Below are 6621 nucleotides of genomic sequence, written 5' to 3'. Positions count from 1 at the left end.
TAATCTGAGAATTTATGCAGCATTGTCTATGGATTCAGTGACCCCCCTTTGCTTATCTGTGGGAGGAGACAAATTCTAAAACTCCCCATGGATGGCTGAAAGCATGTAAAGCATGTTTTTTTCCTCTACATACATACTTACAATAAAGTTTAATTTATAAATTAGTTACAATTAGAGATTAACAACTATAATTATGAAATAGAACGAGTACAATAATATACTAAGAAATGTAATGTGAATGTGACTTCTGTCTGAACATATCTTGTACTGTAGATCTTAGCAACCTCAGCATGATTTTTTTCTTGCCTTATTAAGTAGAGAAATTTCACCTTTTCATTAAATGGAAAGATATGCTTTCTTTTGGCATATCTGAATTTCCAGTGTCTCTACTTTTGCACTTGTGGGCCATTATTAAGTAAAATAATGTTAATTAAACATAAGCACTATGATACTATAACCATCATTTTGATAACCCAGGTTCACTCTAAGTAATGAACACAAGTGGGTAGATACACAGCACGAGGAATGATTCAGATCCTTGGTAGGACATAGTGGAACAATCTAAGATCTCATGGTGCTATGCAGAACGATGGGCAATTGAAAACTTAGGAATTGTTTATTTTGAAAATTTTCCACTTAATATTTTTGGACTGTGGTTGATCATAGGTCACTGAAACCTCAAAAACAGTAACCATGAATAAAGAAAATTAATGCACTAACTGTAGAAAACAGACCACAGGGGCTATCAGAGGCCTGTTAAGTGATAGAGTCTCACCAGGGATCCATGCCACACGTCGGCTCTGTGTGCCATGTCCTGACAGTTAGCACCAGGGGCCTCTGTTGTTTTATTCTGGAATGTTCAGCTGAAAGCCAAATGAGAGAAATCCTCGGGCCTCCTGAATCCCAGGTATCTGTGAAGCGGGACTGGGAACATTTTTCCTGCAGCTATAAAAGAACTTTCTAGTCAGATAAGGTATTTTGAAGTTCCCCTGTTCAGACCCAGGTGTTCTGAAACCTACAGAGAGGTTCACAGGACGGAAGCAAATGAGGTCAGTGGATTTTCTCATTTCTCTCAGCCAAGAGCATCCTTCTAGGGTGGCTAGGTCGCCAAGGTCACACACTGAAGTGAATCCGGGACTGCCCTGGAGCACAGGTGGCACAGCGACTACATGAGCAAAGACAGCACATCAAACTCTGAATTTGTCCTCAGAAAGTCACTCTGCTTTCATCATCAAACAGATGAACCTTTCAAAACCAACCACTCCTCTTAATTCGGATGCACACGACAGAGACAGTAATTTGTAAACCAGCAAAATCACCTTCCAACAAAGCCAAGCATCATCTGGCAGTTGCTGTGTGGGGTGTGGGAGCCAGAGGCTTGGGTTTTCCTGCCGGCCCTGGTGAGAACTGGATGGCAGATGACAAGGCCTGTTTCTAATGAGCCCAGTTCGCCTAGTTCCAAAGAGGAGCCTGGCTCTTCCTAAATCTGGCAGCACAATTCATTAGAAACATAGATTTTGGACAGCATCCCAGAGCCGCGCTCAGGAAAAAAAAAAAAAAAAAAAGATCTCTAACACTGAAATCTTCCAAAGGGGAGGACTGCGGAGAGAAAAAGCACCCCTTTCTACACAGGGCACCTCTTGTGCCGATCCAACCTTCAGGCTGAAAATCATGGATGGGTGGCACATCTCTCGGAAGTTTCCCTGAGCATTTACACTCATTTACCTGGACACACCAGCCACATCAAATGGACTGTTTGGCCATGATTTCCTGGTCACTCCAGCTAAAAAGTGTATTTCTTCAACCACTGGGAGACTTAGAGCCCAGAATCAAAGGCTAGGTTTAGGCCTAATCTCTGCCCCAGGTGCCAGGGATGGGGTCACCAGGGCAGGACTCAGAGGCCCTTGCACTCTAACAGCTAAGTCTCAAGTCTACTTTATATTCCTGAACAGCCATACCTGTATCCCTCCTAGGGCGCTAGCCATACCTGTATCCCTCCTAGGGCGCTAGCCATACCTGTATCCCTCCTAGGGCCCTGGTGATCTCTTTTTGAGAACGTGAACATCAAACACGTGAGTATATACACGCTCGCCCGTGCAAGTGCACACATGAACACACACACATATGTATGTACGTTCAGAAAACTGCTAGCCTACAAGCTTCAAAGCTGATATCTGATTATCTTCTGTGGTGGGCTGTTGATTGCATTCTTGTTTCTATGAAATATATTTAAAGTGTACTTTTTTTTCTTCACTGATTATTCTCAAATATGGTAAGCATTTAGTTTGCAAAAAAATATTTAATTCTATAGAAAATTTTATAAATGCTCAGATACACCAATATACGATGCTAGTTTCTGCCTTAATTAAGTAGAGAGTGAAGTCGAGTAGTTAAGTATTCAAGCATGAGAACCAGAACTCCTTGGGTTCAAAACATAAATCTGCCATCACTACAGACAGAATTTTGTTGTGACGTAATCATGAACCTTGATTTGCTCATTTTCAAAAAGGGCCAATATTAATAGTACTTACTATGAAAATTGCATGAGTCAGTCTGGGCAAGGGGCTTAGTAAGTGCCCAGTGAAGGTTTTGTCCTGTTACTAGTTCACTATTATTGACTAAAGGGCTTTGAAAGCAGACTCCTGTGCACAGACCTAAGTAACAATTCACTCTTTATAGCGTTCACTGTCTGCAAACTATAATCATTGTCCTCTCCAACCCTTATACACTACCTTCCAACAAGACACATGGATCATCTCTGCATTTGAGCTAAGAAAATTAACTTCATTGACATTTGTTTATTTAAGGACAAAATTAAGCTTCAGAGTCAGAATTAACCCTGGTTTTTGTCCTTTGGGACCAAAGCTCTTCCAATGACATTTAATTCTTTGAAAAATGACTACTTTGGTGCTAATGTAAATTTCCACTTGGAATTTTATTTGTTGTATAGGAAGACTCCCTCTAGAAATCACGAAAGGTACTGACTAGAACTAATAATAATAATAATAATAAAGAAATCACGAAAAGAAATCCATCCTATTCTTCATATATATGCAAGAAGAGTCCTAGGAGAATTTGTGCATCCAAATAGAGCAATGATTTTCAGTGTGTCATCATATTTTAGTCAGTAATAAAATAAAAATCAGTGAGTTGTAACAGAATTTTTAAAGGAAAAACAAAATATTCTACCAGGAATTTACAAAAGAACTAGTGCTAATGCTCTTTAAATTATTCCTGGGATAGAAAGAAATGAAATCGTTTCAAACTCATTTTATGAAGTCAGTATCACACTCATATAAAACCAGATAAGGACATATTAAGGAAAGACAACTAACTACAGGCAAATATGCCTGAGAAATTTAGACCAAAAAAAAATCCCTAATAAAATATTAGCAAATCATATTCAACAACATATTAAGATTGTACATTGTGACCAAGTTGATTTTATTTCAGGGATGCAAGTACGGTTTAAGATATTCAAATCAATAAGTTTAATTCATCACACAAATAGAATTAAGGACAAAAATCACACAGTCGTCTCAATAGATTCAGAGAAAGTCTTCCACAAAATTCAGCACCACTCATGATAAAATAAAAACACTCAAGAAACTATGGATAGAGGAAACTTACCCCAGCATCATAAAGGATATATATGACAAACCCAAAACACCATCATGGTGAATGTATAAAAATTAAAACATTTCTTTAAAGACCTGAAACAAGGATGTCCATTTTCATCATTTCGAATCAGTATAGTCCTAGAAATTCTAGCCAGAGTAATTTGGCAAGAGAGGAAAATAAAAGGGATAAAAATAGGAAAGGAAGAAGTCAAATCATCACTATTTGCAGAATGATACGATCTTATACGTAGAAGATCCAAAATCTCCACCAGAAGATTGTTAGAGCTAATAAACACATTTGGCAAAGTAGGAGGTTATAAAATCAACATAGAAGAATCAATAGCTTTTATATACACCATTAATAAATCTGCTTAGAAAAAAATCAGGGAAACAATCCCATTCACAGTATCCTCCAAAAAAAAAAAAAGGCACTATGAATAAATCCAACTAAGGAGATGAAAGAAGTCTACAATTACCATTCTCTCTCACAAATGTTAGTTGAGCCTCCCCATTGTGACAACTAAAGATTTCCAGAACATCTCCTAGGGGCACGACAGCTTCTGCAGAGCACTACTGTGCCTGTCCTGAAGCCCTGCCCATTTGGGACTCTTTGGTCACAATGCAGATTGCCAGGGTCCTCTAGAGAATCCTGAGGGGCTTCCTCTGTGCTGAATGGTGAATAGAGATACATGAGATAATGAAACTTTATTTGCTCCAGTTTTAAGGTTTGGTAATGATAAAGTATGACAATCATTGTTAAAAGCACTAGGAAAACCTAGTGACTCCATGAATATTAGATGACACTTTCATGGCTAACCAAAAATGTGAGTATGATGGAAATTTTAAATAAAACAAAAATAGTATGGCCTGCATGCAATTTGTCTTCCAAGGTTTTGTGCATTGAGAGCTTGGACCTTGAGGTGGTGATGTTAAGAGATGGGGCCTAGTCCTTAGGCCACCGAGAGAGTATCCCCAGAAGACATTAAGGTGGTGCTTAAGGGAACCATGAGCAAATTTTTAGAAAAGACTAAGCCTGACCCCCAAATCTTCTCTGTTCTCTTGTTTTGTGACCTCTCTCTTACATGCCCCCTCTCCCCCACCATGAGGACATTCACTCTTGGGTCCTCACCAGATACCAAACCAATGAGGCTACCAATCCTGGACTTGCAGCCTTCAAAAGTGTGAGCTAAAGTAAACTTTTTTTTCTTTATAAAGTTAGCTTGCACCAAGTATTTTGTTATAGTAACAAAAACAGAGTGATATATGCTGCATCAAATTGATGCTCCATAGTCAATGAAGCTCCTATCATTGTTCTTCTCCAATAGCTGCTTTTGTCCCTAAGACAATTTACGTTTGGTCTGCTGAAAACCTCATGTGGCCTACATGTAACCAAATTTACCAATTTTAGAAGACAAAAAAATTTTAAAATCCTCTTGCTTGCAAATGATTGAAAGTAAAAGTTTTCAAGATGGGGATTAGGAAAAGAGGACCTCACAGAATCATGGAAATGACATCATTTTCAGTCAGTAAGCAGAAAAATATGCCAGCAACTAGCATGACGGATAAAACAATTGAACAGGTTTTTATTTAAATCCAGTGGCACCCTTCTTTTAAGTTAGCTTTTCCTTAATCCTCCTTTACATGAAGATCTGAGTACCTGAGGCTCTTCTGTTTCTGCCAGTTTCCTTTGTGCTGTGGACAAACACTTGTCTCACTCAGAGGAAAGGCACGACGTTGCCTGCAGGTGGCTACTTGGACATTCCTGAATAGGAAGGTAACATTATTTCAGAAAAGTATACACTTATTCCTATGATAATCAGCAAGCACTATTAGAACCATGTAAGAATGATGGGAAAATGGTTTTATTCAGAATTTACAAAGAAATGAAAAGAAAGTCTGGAAGTAATATATTTTTAAAAATACCATTAAATGTTAATGGTTAACAGAAATATACACCTTTATAAAATCAAAAGGTAAACTAAGAGCAAGCAAATAAAACACGGGACATATATTTGGACTTGACATAAAAATATACATGTGGTAATGAAAGAGTTGCTCATATGTAAAAAAAACAATGGAAGGATAAACAAAAACAAATATAAATAAAACAAAAATCAGTTGAAATGATAATGTACAGGAGGAGGGGGAGTTGGGGCAGAGGAACCAGAGATGTTAGATTTTCTTAACATCTTAAAAACATGGAGATAGTTTGTATATTATTACACAAAATTGAACTCAATCTAAGAATTGAGGTTCAAGTGGGTCACACAGTCAGCAAAAGGATGGCAGCTCATAGTAAGAATATAACAGTAATTTTAAAACGTCAACATTTGCTAATAATCATATTGTTGGTGGGAGTGATGGTATTAGTATGCCGATATTATTGTGTGTCCAGTGAGATAAGGTAAATGGGTAATTATATTTCTGTCTTTGAATACTGAGATGTTGGCTGTGGGAAAAGAGAGATAAAGGATTGATTCATGACTGAATTTAAAGTGGAAGTATCAGTAGGAATTCCTGATGTATTTTATCTTTAAAAGGCAATCCATATTTCTCAGTTCTGCTTGTTGAAGAATCTAGAAACAATGACCAATCCAATAGCCATGAGCAGCCATGGTACCCAGTGCTAGGAACCATGCCTCACCAAAAAGAACTCAGGACTTAAGGCATCTTTTCAATCCAGATACCAAAGAAAGTATCGGATATTTCTACCATCAAGAGGAGTTGACAAAAATTACGTCATCTTCCATGGGCTAAATATAGGAGAGTTTGAGTCTCAGTAACAGCAATGTATTGGATAAAAACATATCAACAGCGTTTAGAATTTGGTTATGTTTAATGACATTAGGGAATTAACTCATTTTGAAAGGAATTAAAGGGAAAGAGTCAACTTTGTCCTGTCTTCCTAATAATATCAGTTTTATCTCAAGGAATCACACAAGGGCTAAGGGGACCTTCTTTTAATAGAACTAGCCACCAAATGAAGATGGAATGATAGAGT

This window comes from Ictidomys tridecemlineatus, chromosome 13, assembly GCF_052094955.1.
Source record: "Ictidomys tridecemlineatus isolate mIctTri1 chromosome 13, mIctTri1.hap1, whole genome shotgun sequence".
NCBI classification, from domain to species: Eukaryota; Metazoa; Chordata; class Mammalia; order Rodentia; family Sciuridae; genus Ictidomys; species Ictidomys tridecemlineatus.
This window is presented reverse-complemented; position numbering follows the sequence as displayed.